Raw genomic sequence first — 15,976 nt, forward strand, 5'->3', positions numbered from 1 at the left:
GAAATGTAAGGTACTGCACTTAGGGTGAAAAAATAAAATGCACAGATATAGGATGGGGGACACCTGGCTGAATGAAACTACATGTGAAAGGGATCTAGGAGTCCAAGTAGACCACAAGTTGAACATGATTCAACAGTGTGATGCACCAGCTCAAAAGGCCAATGCAATTTTAGGTTGCATCAATAAAAGTATAGTGTCAAGATCAAGAGAAGTAATAATGCCACTACCCCCAAACTACAAAATCCACCTAACACAGTCTGAATCCCTATTCCTGGATCTGTCTTTTGGCTGCCCAGGAGCACCTCTGTCTTATCTGGTTTAAACTTTAATTTGTTTGCCCTCATCCAGTCCATTACAATGGTCAGCCACCAGTTTAGGACAGGAAGAGCTTCCTTGAAATTGGGTGGAAAGGAGTGACAGAGCTGGTTATCATCAGCACACAGGTGGCTCTTTACTCCAAAACTCCAGACAACCTCTCCCAGTAGTTTCATGTAGATGTTAAAAAGCATAAGGGAGAGGACTAAAGCCTGAGGGACCCACAAGCCAATGGCCAACGAGTTGAACACCACCTTCTGAGAACACCCATCCAAGAAAGTACCTTCAAGCCCCATCCCAAATACAGTAGGTGACTCAGAAGGATATCATGTTCAATAGTATCCAAATTTGCTGAGAGTTCCAGTAGAATCAATAGGGACACACTCTCCCTGTCTAGTTCCCTGTGTAGGTCATCCACCAAAGTGACCAAAGCGGTCTCTGTCCCATAACCAAGCCTGAAACCAGTCTGACATGGATCTAGATAATCTGTCTCATCCAGGAATCCCTGGAGTTGAGAAGCCCCCACATGCTCCAGCACCTTGCCCAAAAATGGAAGGTTGGAGACTGACCTGTAATTTTCTAGTCTTGATTGTCTATTATTGTTCTTTTAAAACAGGATGAAACTGGGTTAATAACATTCTGTCCCTCTGGAGATTTTACGTGGGAATTTTGCTGTTTAAGTAAACAATTTGAGCACTTGAGGATGTGCAGTTTAAACTTTGTTGAAACTGCACGACCACATGCCCTTAACTTGTAGATTGTTAATAGACCAAATATTGCAAAACAGCACAAACCCCCAATGACCTACTTCCAAAGGGAATGAAACATGAATCAGTGCTGCAACCTTGAAACTTTTCAGTGTACCAATATAATTTTTATGGCACCCTATGGACATATGAGTGCTTGGAAATTCACTTCATTCCCATTACAGTGTCTAAAGAAGTGTCTTGTTTCCATTATGTGTTCTGTATGCACAGAAGCAAAGCCATTGACTGAAGATCTAATAATTGTGCATGAATTGTTGTACTCCATAAGTTGTCAGACTAGAAAGCCAGCTCCTCAGTATTGGTAATGTTGGGCTTCAGATGTGGGCCCATTTAGTTTGATGTAATATCCATAAAGCACTAGATTCCATCTAATCATGGAAATTAAGCAGGGCCAATCCTGGTTAGTACTTGGATGAGAGCATGCCGGATGCTGCAGGTCATGTTTCAGAGCAAGGCACTGGCAAAACAGCCTCTGAGTATTTCTTACTTTAAAAAGTCCTATGAAATTAATGAAGTTGCTATAAATCAACAGGTGAGTTGAAGGCACATATACACAGATAATTCTCTTTACTCTCAACACGGCACTATCACTTCTGCTTGGGATGATGGCGTGAGTGGTTGTTCTGTTTAATTTCTCTCCTTTTCTCAGCTTTTAAGCAACAAAGTCTTCAGAAATTACCATTCTAATTAGGCATTTGCTATTTGGAATTTCATTTGGAACATTATTGTACGTACCCGAGATCCCCTTTGAATGTAAATATAATTTTAAAAAATAATTAAGATGACACCAAAGTGTTCTGAAGTTTCCCGCAGAACTCAAGCTACAAGTATTATGTATACCATACTTTAAAATCCTAAAGAAAGTCAGTTTCAGGAAAATGGATTTTTTGGACACATGGCCAGTTTATCTTAATGTATATGCCTAACCTTGTTCATATCCTATGTATTACTTTCCCCATTTCTCTTTCTCCCTCTTTTTTTTCCTATTTCTTTCTCTCCCTCTAGTTATGCTTTCAAAATCCAATAAAATATTAAAAAGAAACCTAAAGTGCTTTTTATTAAAAAAAAAATGTAAGGGAAAGTATGAGAAATATATCAGAACAAGTAATGTGACATGTCATTCCCCCGCTCCCCAACAACATTGCAATAGGTTACTTGTCAAATACCGCAACATGTCACAGAAATGAACTGCTTTTTTAAAAGTAATTTTCCAGGCTCTGGGACTGAGAAGGAAATGTTTTTTTGTTGTTGTTGATAATGGTGTGTATTTTTTGTTGGGGGGGAGGGAGAGAGAAGGAATGTGAACCTCTTGTGTCAGTCCTATCGGAGCCCTGTATGAATTGTGTATGTTCCAATTACCCCGATTAGACCAGTCACAAGAGGTAGAGTGTGGGAAAATATGAATTTGACCTACACTGTGAGATGGTTTGTGGGTAAGCAAACTAAGCACAAAAAGCCTTTTTGTCTTGCAATATGAAGTGAACTTTGTCCTCCGCCTTGAGAAGACAATTGAAGAATGGGATTCTAATACCCTGTGGTGCCCTAGCCACTAAACTGTGGAAGAAAGCTCTCATATGTTTTGAGCCTGAGCATTTACTCTCTGACCCTTGACTTGACCCAACGGTGGGTTTGTATAACTGTCTTCTTTGGGGCTGGTAAATAAAACGACTGTCACCATTGGCGTCCCACCGCCGCCCAGTCCCCTAGATGTACTGAGACTTCAACCCTTCATAAATTGTTTTAGTGTTTTTTTTTAATCCAGATCTTTCTGGGAGTAAAGAGGAGGCATGAATTGGATTTAGAAAAGTTAAGCAACTTTGGAATCAAGTCCCTCTACAGTTCAGCTCTCACAAGCACTTACAAAGCATCGTTTTTTGTGGCCACATTCTAAAAGAGTTTGTTCGTGATGTTTTGTTCCTGGTGAAACATCAGGAATAAATTATTTTAGAACATGGCCATATAGTCCAAACACACACACACAAAAAAAAAACCCTATGGATGCCAGCCATGAAAGACTTTGTCTTCACTTACAAAGCAATTTGAACATAAAGATTTTGCTTTGGTAGGAATTCAGACTATTCAGAATTCTACTATTTTTATATATATCTTAAAAAAGGCAGACTTCAATTGGTCCTGGACACGTTCAAATTTTTGTTGGCCTATCTGATCTGTTAATGTTTCAATTTATCACTTTGCATTCAAATGAAAATCTCCCCCATCTCCTTTAAATATTTGTAATACTTTTTTCCCAACAGTTTTTCATCCTTAATTTGGTTGGACTTTTAAAAAACACTTTCTGGTCTCTTTGGATTAATCTTTCTTTCTTTCTTTCTTTTTGAAAGACAGCTATTTTAGATAATATACATGTGGGCAGAAGCACATGGCTTTAAGTGTAGTTTAAAGCCATGTGGATCTGTCCACAGATATATTTAGGTTATTTAGGTATAGTTTCATTCATATCATCCGTTCCCTCTAGGCTTCTAAAACCTGTACTTCCAGCCCTGGAAGTACCATTAGATTATTTGCATGTCATAAGAAGATAAGAGGACTCTGGCTGAAACAGACGACACATCTATCTAGTCCAAAAGTTACCTATTAAAAAATCATTCTTAAGGTCCCCCAGCGTTTATTTCAGCCAAAGTGTTGTTTATTCGTTTTCTGAGGACGAATGTTCACCTACAATTATTTGATCCAGAATTAGATTTTCTCTCCCTTCTAGACTAGTCAAAAGGTACTAGGACCAAAGTGCAGCCTCTGGTCCATAGAATTCAAAGCAGTAAGTATATGGTTGAAACCAAAACTTTGCATATCACATCTGGTATCCTGGAAGAATCCGACCTGCTACTAAAGTCATGAAAATCTCTCCAATACCATAACCTAACTCTCTGGATTCTCCTCCTCTCTTTGGACTGTTTCCATCCCAACTGGTCAGTTTAAAAACTCTGTAATTTGACAGCACAATTTATTTTTTTCTTCCTCCCTCCCCATCCTTTTTGTTCCCCCTTTTTAGATTTGAAATCCAGGACCCAGGAATGCTTGTTTTTCATGGGTGGTAAGGTGTTTTAAAGCACAAAAATGCTTTAAAGAAATAATCAAGAAAACAGATTGCACAGATTATTGTTTCAGGATCATCATTAGTATTTGATTCTGGACAGTCGCTTTAAAAATATTATTTGAAAGCTTAGAAAACCTTTGGACTACAATACTCAGCTCCCTTGAACTAGCATGGCCAAAGTCCAAGCACTTGGGACTGCTAGATTTGCAGCCCAAAACCTAACTTTTCCAAGCTCTGATATGATTATAGTTAGTTTCACTCCCCTCCGCCAGGAGTGAGTTACTTTTGCAGTCATAATTTTTAAAAATGTAATGCTTTATTTTTTTCTATTTCTGAAAATGAAAGTTACTTTTTAGTTTCTTTGAAATATTTTCACTCATATAGCTGCAAGAGATACAGCGTGATTTTACCATGTGCTATTTCTTCCCTACCATCTAGTAAGGCCACTAACTAAAATGTTACTTACACTGCAACTTACACAGCAAACTGGGTAACAAACAACCCCAAAGGCACATCCTCCAGCCATCCCTTCTTCAGCCAGATCAGGGCCGTGTTAACCACATGCAATAGCCACAGCATCATGGCTATACGGCACTCCTTTGGCGCTGCATTGTGTGGACTCAGTGCTGGAGGAGCGCTGTGATGCTGTGCGCCATGTGGAGTGGCGCATGGTATCACGGTGCCTTGGGCATGTGTCATGTTGATGCGACACCCCAACTGTGCCCCCAGGCCTGCCTTAATGGCCAGTCTGAAGAGCCCCATTGTCTCTCATTAAATTTCAGCCATAATGTAATGTACCGGTATTTCAGGAACGGAAACTAATATTTATGCTGATTATATATTGCTCTTTACTTCCTAATGTTGGTCATTCTTTTTTTTTAAGATTAAAGTTCTTTGACGCGACAATAGTTTGATCACAGGACACGAACTGTACCAATATCAACTCATTTGCTAAAAAAACCATGTGCAGAAACAGGAAGAAACCCAAATGAGAAAAAATATAGATATGATGAGCATACAAGCCTGTGCGTTCACACATCTCTCACATGTCAAAAAGATTTAAAGGTCAGATTGAATAGCACATACCTCAAATGGTGTGGCTTTCAGTGAATCTGAGAGAGTAGAATTTCTTTTACTGCATGAAGGGAAAGTCCAGCTGGTATCACCTCCCCCTTCTGAATAAGGTAATAGGATCCTTATTAAATGGGGGTAAATATATTTCCCAGAACAAACCAAACAGGAAGACGGCTTGTACTGTGCTTTTTGAGACAGATGTTCATTTGAAACTTTGTAGAGAAACACACACCTGTCCAACAAAACAATTCAGCAAAGTGGTTTGAATGTTTTTTAAAAATGCTTTGGATACAGAGATGGAATCCAGAGGAAATGTGTATGTGAATATATCAGTGAACAGAGGAAGTTGGTATCAATCATTCTTAGAGACCTGTCTGTTAGCACATGCTGCATACTCCGTGTTGTATTTTGGGGTCCCCATATTTCATATCTCATATCTGAAAATAGCATATTTTTGAGATATTGATGACCTTTCAGGAAAACTAGATCAGATTCTCAGGAGAAAAGAAGCATGTCCTGAGGCAAGTGCACATCCACATAATAAGACAGTCAAACTTAAATGGGTGTACTAATTCCTTCCTCCAAGTCATCTGCATTTCTTCCTGCACCTTGAGACAACACAACAGGCAGGGATGTTGTCCTACTGCTTTGGGTACAAAGAGACCTTTGTCTCAAGGATTCCTTTGCACCCAAAACAAGTAAGCCAAGCTTCCTACCTGTTGTGTTCTTGCAAAACGTCCCTATCCATCCATCCTGGGGATATTTTGATCCAATTATCTTTTTTGTCATACTAAAATTAAAGCCATCAGCCAGTCCAGATTCCCATTGCCAATTCCTGAGAAAGGAGATTCAGGAATGTTACCTGACAAGATAGCCCACCACTTGGGTCTATATTTTGGATATAAATTTGCATTGCAGAAATCTAATATCTGCACACTCACAGTACACATACAGTTGTCCCAGGCTGCCCTCTGTGTAGCATATGCAACTGTGCTGGCCTCAGGCCTTCAAAAATCTGAACCACTCTAGCTTTCCATGGCCTATTCATCAGACAGGTAATTATTGCCTCTCAGACCCCTCAGCTTCATTATTCAGTTTCCAGATTTCCATTTCGGTTAACTCTGAATGTTGTGTCTGTGTGAATTGCTATTGTGCCTGTGTATGAGAGATTACATTCTGCATTTTTCCAATAAAAACCTCTTAATTCACCCCAAAACCTGGACTTCTCAGTTATTACTGGTATAAACAGGTACAAACGATCCTAAAGAGGTTTCCTAGCCTCTTGTAAAGCTAATTTCCACAATAATTATAGTTGCAGGACACTCCCCCCCCCCCCCCACACACACACAGTGCACTACTTTTCTTTGTGTAATAAATACAACATTATAAAGTATGAATTCTAGATCAATTCTACTAAAACCCAGAAGTGATCTGTCACTTACTTTGACCAAAAATTGGCAGGAAGACCTATCTTATATTCCGTAGCTTCCCTTTTGTGCAAGATCAAGGATGAACATTCACAAGTGAAAAAGACTTACATATTGTTCTGTAAGGCGGGTTACAGACCGCCGAAAAGCGGAGGTCTACTGCCGCCACCGCTTGCAGTGTCCAGGAGCCGCAGCGGCCAAACCGCGCGACTCCCGAATGCTGCAAAGGAAGGAGCACGGAAATCGTGCTCCTTCCTGGGCCCCTGAAAAGATGCAGCAAAGCGCTAGTCACACACTCGTGGCATCGCTTCCGGGGTGCAACGTGTGGATGCAAAGCGTCCACTACGTCATTATGGCGGTGGCCGTGTGGAACGGCCACCGCCATTTGTCACGGACTCTGTCCGTGATAGGGTTAGGGGCGTCTGGAAGAGACGCCCCTTTTTCAAAATGGGACGTCCTAAGGACGTCCCTTATGGCGGTCTGTAACCCGCCTATGTTACCCAGAGCTTGAAAGCTTGCACATATACATAGTATTTTAATTAGTCCTTAAAAAGACGTAGCCCAATTATGGATTTTTAATTTTTTCTTCTTTCCCCCTCTCCCATGGACCAGCCTTTTTTTAAAAAAATCTACAGGTTGGAATATAACCATTGGGCAGATATATTCTGACCTGAAATAAGCTTTCTGTCTTATCACCTGTGTACAGAAACACTTTTGGATTTATTTGTAGAAAGCAGTGACCCCAAATTCCCAAGTCTAGAGAAACCCTTGCTCAGCAATGGAATGACTTTGGTAAGATTATATTATGCTGGCCATGCTGGAAAAAAAGTGCATCCAGCAGTCCTGCTTTGGAATCATCTGGGCAGTTCTCAAGTCACAGACTTCCCTCTCCTGCCATCAATCACTGATTCCAGATGAAGAAGCAAAAACACTTGATTTATTACGCTGCAGAAGGGTCAGTTCATTGCTTAGCATAAGTCCAGAGAAGGAAATATGAATCAGACACAGCTTAGAAAAGCTACCTTTGAGGACTACAGCTCCCCAGATCTCTCAGCCAGCATGATCATAGCAATTAAAATCTCCAGCGTCTATTTTTAAGGAAGGTGTATGTGTGCCCAAGGTGCACAATTATACCAGTTAGAAACTACTTTAATTGCCATAATGTAACCCAATGGAATGCTGGGGTCTGTAGTTTGGTGAGGAGCTTAGAATGCTCTTGGTCCTTTCCCTCGAATGACAATTTATTCTCTGGCAAAGAAATCTAAGTGCCTGTGCAACTACAAATCACAAGATTCCATAAGATGGAATCATGGTAGTTAAAGTGGTACTGAAGTGCTATAACTGTGTTGTATGGATACACCCTGTGACCTTAATGACCACATCTCAGCCACAGGAGTCCATAAATGTGGCGATCTGTTCTGCTTGCAGAAGGCTGAAGACTAAGGTGGAAAACAAAGAATAGTACAGGTTGAGTAATCCTTATCAGAAATGGTATCAGAAGTTTTTGTATTTTGATTTAGTTGCAGGAATTAAGCAAAGCTGTAGAGGACAGAGGGTCTTGGAGATGCCTCATCCATAGGCTCACCACAAATTGAGATAAACTCAAGGGCAGTAAACAAGAAAATGGTGGAATATCTGTATTTGCTTATATATAAGAAAAGATGGGAGGCATGGATCGCCATTTCACAGATCCTTGCATCTCTCTTCAGCCTTGCAAATACAATACAGATATGAACTATGCTACAAGCCCTCCCTTCATCCACCATCTTGAAGGAGAGAGAGGCAGGCTAGCTCCACCAGGCCTGCCTGGAAGAAGAAAAGACCTCCCTTCAGCCACCATCTTGAAGGAGAGAGAGGCAGGCTAGCTCCACTAGGCCTGCCTGGAAGAAGAAAAGACCTCCCTTCAGCCACCATCTTGAAGGAGAGAGAGGCAAGCTAGCTCCACCAGGCCTGCCTGGAAGAAGAAAAGACCTCCCTTCAGCCACCATCTTGAGGGAGAGAGAGGCAAGCTAGCTCCACCAGGCCTGCCTGGAAGAAGAAAAGACCTCCCTTCATCCACCATCTTGAAGGAGAGAGAGGCAGGCTAGCTCCACCAGGCCTGCCTGGAAGAAGAAAAGACCTCCCTTCAGCCACCATCTTGAAGGAGAGAGAGGCAGGCTAGCTCCACCAGGCCTGCCTGGAAGAAGAAAAGACCTCCCTTCAGCCACCATCTTGAGGGAGAGAGAGGCAGGCTAGCTCCACCAGGCCTGCCTGGAAGAAGAAAAGACCTCCCTTCAGCCACCATCTTGAGGGAGAGAGAGGCAGGCTAGCTCCACCAGGCCTGCCTGGAAGAAGAAAAGACCTCCCTTCAGCCACCATCTTGAAGGAGAGAGAGGCAGGCTAGCTCCACCAGGCCTGCCTGGAAGAAGAAAAGACCTCCCTTCAGCCACCATCTTGAGGGAGAGAGAGGCAGGCTAGCTCCACCAGGCCTGCCTGGAAGAAGAAAAGACCTCCCTTCAGCCACCATCTTGAAGGAGAGAGAGGCAAGCTAGCTCCACCAGGCCTGCCTGGAAGAAGAAAAGACCTCCCTTCCTCCACCATCTTGAGAGAGAGAGAGGCAGGCTAGCTCCACCAGGCCTGCCTGGAAGAAGAAAAGACCTCCCTTCAGCCACCATCTTGAAGGAGAGAGAGGCAAGCTAGCTCCACCAGGCCTGCCTGGAAGAAGAAAAGACCTCCCTTCCTCCACCATCTTGAGAGAGAGAGAGGCAGGCTAGCTCCACCAGGCCTGCCTGGAAGAAGAAAAGACCTCCATTCCTCCACCATCTTGAAGGAGAGAGAGGCAGGCTAGCTCCACCAGGCCTGCCTGGAAGAAGAAAAGACCTCCATTCCTCCACCATCTTGAAGGAGAGAGAGGCAGGCTAGCTCCACCAGGCCTGCCTGGAAGAAGAAAAGACCTCCCTTCAGCCACCATCTTGAGGGAGAGAGAGGCAAGCTAGCTCCACCAGGCCTGCCTGGAAGAAGAAAAGACCTCCCTTCCTCCACCATCTTGAGAGAGAGAGAGGCAGGCTAGCTCCACCAGGCCTGCCTGGAAGAAGAAAAGACCTCCATTCCTCCACCATCTTGAAGGAGAGAGAGGCAGGCTAGCTCCACCAGGCCTGCCTGGAAGAAGAAAAGACCTCCATTCCTCCACCATCCTGAAGGAGAGAGAGGCAGGCTAGCTCCACCAAGCCTGCCTGGAAAAAGAAAAGACCTCCCTTCCTCCACCATCTTGAAGGAGAGAGAGGCAGGCTAGCTCCACCAGGCCTGCCTGGAAGAAGAAAAGACCTCCCTTCATCCACCATCTTGAAGGAGAGAGAGGCAGGCTAGCTCCACCAGGCCTGCCTGGAAGAAGAAAAGACCTCCCTTCATCCACCATCTTGAAGGAGAGAGAGGCAAGCTAGCTCCACCAGGCCTGCCTGGAAGAAGAAAAGACCTCCCTTCCTCCACCATCTTGAAGGAGAGAGAGGCAGGCTAGCTCCACCAGGCCTGCCTGGAAGAAGAAAAGACCTCCCTTCATCCACCATCTTGAAGGAGAGAGAGGCAGGCTAGCTCCACCAGGCCTGCCTGGAAGAAGAAAAGACCTCCCTTCATCCACCATCTTGAAGGAGAGAGAGGCAGGCTAGCTCCACCAGGCCTGCCTGGAAGAAGAAAAGACCTCCATTCCTCCACCATCCTGAGGGAGAGAGAGGCAGGCTAGCTCCACCAGGCCTGCCTGGAAGAAGAAAAGACCTCCCTTCAGCCACCATCTTGAGAGAGAGAGAGGCAGGCTAGCTCCACCAGGAAGAAGAAAATACCTCCCTTCATCCAACATCTTGAGGGAGAGAGAGGCAGGCTAGCTCCACCAGGAAGAAGAAAATACCTCCCTTCATCCAACATCTTGAGGGAGAGAGAGGCAGGCTAGCTCCACCAGGAAGAAGAAAATACCTCCCTTCCTCCACCATCTTGAAGGAGAGAGAGGCAGGCTAGCTCCACCAGGCCTGCCTGGAAGAAGAAAAGACCTCCCTTCATCCACCATCTTGAAGGAGAGAGAGGCAGGCTAGCTCCACCAGGCCTGCCTGGAAGAAGAAAAGACCTCCCTTCATCCACCATCTTGAAGGAGAGAGAGGCAGGCTAGCTCCACCAGGCCTGCCTGGAAGAAGAAAAGACCTCCCTTCAGCCACCATCTTGAAGGAGAGAGAGGCAGGCTAGCTCCACCAGGCCTGCCTGGAAGAAGAAAAGACCTCCCTTCATCCACCATCTTGAAGGAGAGAGAGGCAGGCTAGCTCCACCAGGCCTGCCTGGAAGAAGAAAAGACCTCCCTTCATCCACCATCTTGAAGGAGAGAGAGGCAGGCTAGCTCCACCAGGCCTGCCTGGAAGAAGAAAAGACCTCCCTTCAGCCACCATCTTGAGGGAGAGAGAGGCAGGCTAGCTCCACCAGGCCTGCCTGGAAGAAGAAAAGACCTCCCTTCAGCCACCATCTTGAAGGAGAGAGAGGCAAGCTAGCTCCACCAGGCCTGCCTGGAAGAAGAAAAGACCTCCCTTCCTCCACCATCTTGAGAGAGAGAGAGGCAGGCTAGCTCCACCAGGCCTGCCTGGAAGAAGAAAAGACCTCCCTTCAGCCACCATCTTGAAGGAGAGAGAGGCAAGCTAGCTCCACCAGGCCTGCCTGGAAGAAGAAAAGACCTCCCTTCCTCCACCATCTTGAGAGAGAGAGAGGCAGGCTAGCTCCACCAGGCCTGCCTGGAAGAAGAAAAGACCTCCATTCCTCCACCATCTTGAAGGAGAGAGAGGCAGGCTAGCTCCACCAGGCCTGCCTGGAAGAAGAAAAGACCTCCATTCCTCCACCATCTTGAAGGAGAGAGAGGCAGGCTAGCTCCACCAGGCCTGCCTGGAAGAAGAAAAGACCTCCCTTCAGCCACCATCTTGAGGGAGAGAGAGGCAAGCTAGCTCCACCAGGCCTGCCTGGAAGAAGAAAAGACCTCCCTTCCTCCACCATCTTGAGAGAGAGAGAGGCAGGCTAGCTCCACCAGGCCTGCCTGGAAGAAGAAAAGACCTCCATTCCTCCACCATCTTGAAGGAGAGAGAGGCAGGCTAGCTCCACCAGGCCTGCCTGGAAGAAGAAAAGACCTCCATTCCTCCACCATCCTGAAGGAGAGAGAGGCAGGCTAGCTCCACCAAGCCTGCCTGGAAAAAGAAAAGACCTCCCTTCCTCCACCATCTTGAAGGAGAGAGAGGCAGGCTAGCTCCACCAGGCCTGCCTGGAAGAAGAAAAGACCTCCCTTCATCCACCATCTTGAAGGAGAGAGAGGCAGGCTAGCTCCACCAGGCCTGCCTGGAAGAAGAAAAGACCTCCCTTCATCCACCATCTTGAAGGAGAGAGAGGCAAGCTAGCTCCACCAGGCCTGCCTGGAAGAAGAAAAGACCTCCCTTCCTCCACCATCTTGAAGGAGAGAGAGGCAGGCTAGCTCCACCAGGCCTGCCTGGAAGAAGAAAAGACCTCCCTTCATCCACCATCTTGAAGGAGAGAGAGGCAGGCTAGCTCCACCAGGCCTGCCTGGAAGAAGAAAAGACCTCCCTTCATCCACCATCTTGAAGGAGAGAGAGGCAGGCTAGCTCCACCAGGCCTGCCTGGAAGAAGAAAAGACCTCCATTCCTCCACCATCCTGAGGGAGAGAGAGGCAGGCTAGCTCCACCAGGCCTGCCTGGAAGAAGAAAAGACCTCCCTTCAGCCACCATCTTGAGAGAGAGAGAGGCAGGCTAGCTCCACCAGGAAGAAGAAAATACCTCCCTTCATCCAACATCTTGAGGGAGAGAGAGGCAGGCTAGCTCCACCAGGAAGAAGAAAATACCTCCCTTCATCCAACATCTTGAGGGAGAGAGAGGCAGGCTAGCTCCACCAGGAAGAAGAAAATACCTCCCTTCCTCCACCATCTTGAAGGAGAGAGAGGCAGGCTAGCTCCACCAGGCCTGCCTGGAAGAAGAAAAGACCTCCCTTCATCCACCATCTTGAAGGAGAGAGAGGCAGGCTAGCTCCACCAGGCCTGCCTGGAAGAAGAAAAGACCTCCCTTCATCCACCATCTTGAAGGAGAGAGAGGCAGGCTAGCTCCACCAGGCCTGCCTGGAAGAAGAAAAGACCTCCCTTCAGCCACCATCTTGAAGGAGAGAGAGGCAGGCTAGCTCCACCAGGCCTGCCTGGAAGAAGAAAAGACCTCCCTTCAGCCACCATCTTGAAGGAGAGAGAGGCAGGCTAGCTCCACCAGGCCTGCCTGGAAGAAGAAAAGACCTCCCTTCATCCACCATCTTGAAGGAGAGAGAGGCAGGCTAGCTCCACCAGGCCTGCCTGGAAGAAGAAAAGACCTCCCTTCATCCACCATCTTGAAGGAGAGAGAGGCAGGCTAGCTCCACCAGGCCTGCCTGGAAGAAGAAAAGACCTCTCTTCATCCACCATCTTGAAGGAGAGAGAGGCAGGCTAGCTCCACCAGGCCTGCCTGGAAGAAGAAAAGACCTCCCTTCATCCACCATCTTGAAGGAGAGAGAGGCAGGCTAGCTCCACCAGGCCTGCCTGGAAGAAGAAAAGACCTCCCTTCAGCCACCATCTTGAAGGAGGGAGAGGCAGGCTAGCTCCACCAGGCCTGCCCGGAAGAAGAAAAGACCTCCCTTCAGCCACCATCTTGAGAGAGAGAGAGGCAGGCTAGCTCCACCAGGCCTGCCTGGAAGAAGAAAAGACCTCCCTTCAGCCACCATCTTGAAGGAGAGAGAGGCAGGCTAGCTCCACCAGGCCTGCCTGGAAGAAGAAAAGACCTCCCTTCAGCCACCATCTTGAGAGAGAGAGAGGCAAGCTAGCTCCACCAGGCCTGCCTGGAAGAAGAAAAGACCTCCATTCCTCCACCATCTTGAGAGAGAGAGAGGCAGGCTAGCTCCACCAGGCCTGCCTGGAAGAAGAAAAGACCTCCCTTCAGCCACCATCTTGAAGGAGAGAGAGGCAGGCTAGCTCCACCAGGCCTGCCTGGAAGAAGAAAAGAGCTCCCTTCAGCCACCATCTTGCAGGAGAGAGAGGCAGGCTAGCTCCACCAGGCCTGCCTGGAAGAAGAAAAGACCTCCCTTCAGCCACCATCTTGAGAGAGAGAGAGGCAAGCTAGCTCCACCAGGCCTGCCTGGAAGAAGAAAAGACCTCCATTCCTCCACCATCTTGAGAGAGAGAGAGAGGCAGGCTAGCTCCACCAGGCCTGCCTGGAAGAAGAAAAGACCTCCCTTCAGCCACCATCTTGAGGGAGAGAGAGGCAAGCTAGCTCCACCAGGCCTGCCTGGAAGAAGAAAAGACCTCCATTCCTCCACCATCTTGAGAGAGGGAGAGGCAGGCTAGCTCCACCAGGCCTGCCTGGAAGAAGAAAAGACCTCCCTTCCTCCACCATCTTGAGAGAGAGAGAGGCAGGCTAGCTCCACCAGGCCTGCCTGGAAGAAGAAAAGACCTCCATTCCTCCACCATCTTGAAGGAGAGAGAGGCAGGCTAGCTCCACCAGGCCTGCCTGGAAGAAGAAAAGACCTCCATTCCTCCACCATCCTGAGGGAGAGAGAGGCAGGCTAGCTCCACCAGGCCTGCCTGGAAGAAGAAAAGACCTCCCTTCAGCCACCATCTTGAGAGAGAGAGAGGCAGGCTAGCTCCACCAGGAAGAAGAAAATACCTCCCTTCCTCCACCATCTTGAAGGAGAGAGAGGCAGGCTAGCTCCACCAGGCCTGCCTGGAAAAAGAAAAGACCTCCCTTCCTCCACCATCTTGAAGGAGAGAGAGGCAGGCTAGCTCCACCAGGCCTGCCTGGAAGAAGAAAAGACCTCCCTTCATCCACCATCTTGAAGGAGAGAGAGGCAGGCTAGCTCCACCAGGCCTGCCTGGAAGAAGAAAAGACCTCCCTTCCTCCACCATCTTGAGAGAGAGAGAGGCAGGCTAGCTCCACCAGGCCTGCCTGGAAGAAGAAAAGACCTCCATTCCTCCACCATCTTGAAGGAGAGAGAGGCAGGCTAGCTCCACCAGGCCTGCCTGGAAGAAGAAAAGACCTCCATTCCTCCACCATCCTGAGGGAGAGAGGGGCAGGCTAGCTCCACCAGGCCTGCCTGGAAGAAGAAAAGACCTCCCTTCAGCCACCATCTTGAGAGAGAGAGAGGCAGGCTAGCTCCACCAGGAAGAAGAAAATACCTCCCTTCATCCAACATCTTGAGGGAGAGAGAGGCAGGCTAGCTCCACCAGGAAGAAGAAAATACCTCCCTTCATCCAACATCTTGAGGGAGAGAGAGGCAGGCTAGCTCCACCAGGAAGAAGAAAAGACCTCCCTTCCTCCACCATCTTGAAGGAGAGAGAGGCAGGCTAGCTCCACCAGGCCTGCCTGGAAAAAGAAAAGACCTCCCTTCCTCCACCATCTTGAAGGAGAGAGAGGCAGGCTAGCTCCACCAGGCCTGCCTGGAAGAAGAAAAGACCTCCCTTCAGCCACCATCTTGAAGGAGAGAGAGGCAGGCTAGCTCCACCAGGCCTGCCTGGAAGAAGAAAAGACCTCCCTTCAGCCACCATCTTGAAGGAGAGAGAGGCAGGCTAGCTCCACCAGGCCTGCCTGGAAGAAGAAAAGACCTCCCTTCAGCCACCATCTTGAAGGAGAGAGAGGCAGGCTAGCTCCACCAGGCCTGCCTGGAAGAAGAAAAGACCTCCCTTCAGCCACCATCTTGAAGGAGAGAGAGGCAGGCTAGCTCCACCAGGCCTGCCTGGAAGAAGAAAAGACCTCCCTTCAGCCACCATCTTGAAGGAGAGAGAGGCAGGCTAGCTCCACCAGGCCTGCCTGGAAGAAGAAAAGACCTCCCTTCAGCCACCATCTTGAAGGAGAGAGAGGCAGGCTAGCTCCACCAGGCCTGCCTGGAAGAAGAAAAGACCTCCCTTCAGCCACCATCTTGAAGGAGAGAGAGGCAGGCTAGCTCCACCAGGCCTGCCTGGAAGAAGAAAAGACCTCCCTTCAGCCACCATCTTGAAGGAGAGAGAGGCAGGCTAGCTCCACCAGGCCTGCCTGGAAGAAGAAAAGACCTCCCTTCAGCCACCATCTTGAAGGAGAGAGAGGCAGGCTAGCTCCACCAGGCCTGCCTGGAAGAAGAAAAGACCTCCCTTCAGCCACCATCTTGAGGGAGAGAGAGGCAGGCTAGCTCCACCAGGCCTGCCTGGAAGAAGAAAAGACCTCCCTTCAGCCACCATCTTGAAGGAGAGAGAGGCAGGCTAGCTCCACCAGGCCTGCCTGGAAGAAGAAAAGACCTCCCTTCAGCCACCATCTTGAAGGAGAGAGAGGCAGGCTAGCTCCACCAGGCCT

This window comes from Sceloporus occidentalis, unplaced genomic scaffold (genome assembly GCF_023333645.1).
Source record: "Sceloporus occidentalis isolate IW3139 unplaced genomic scaffold, rSceOcc1.0.p SCAF_7, whole genome shotgun sequence".
In the NCBI taxonomy this organism is placed as follows: domain Eukaryota; kingdom Metazoa; phylum Chordata; class Lepidosauria; order Squamata; family Phrynosomatidae; genus Sceloporus; species Sceloporus occidentalis.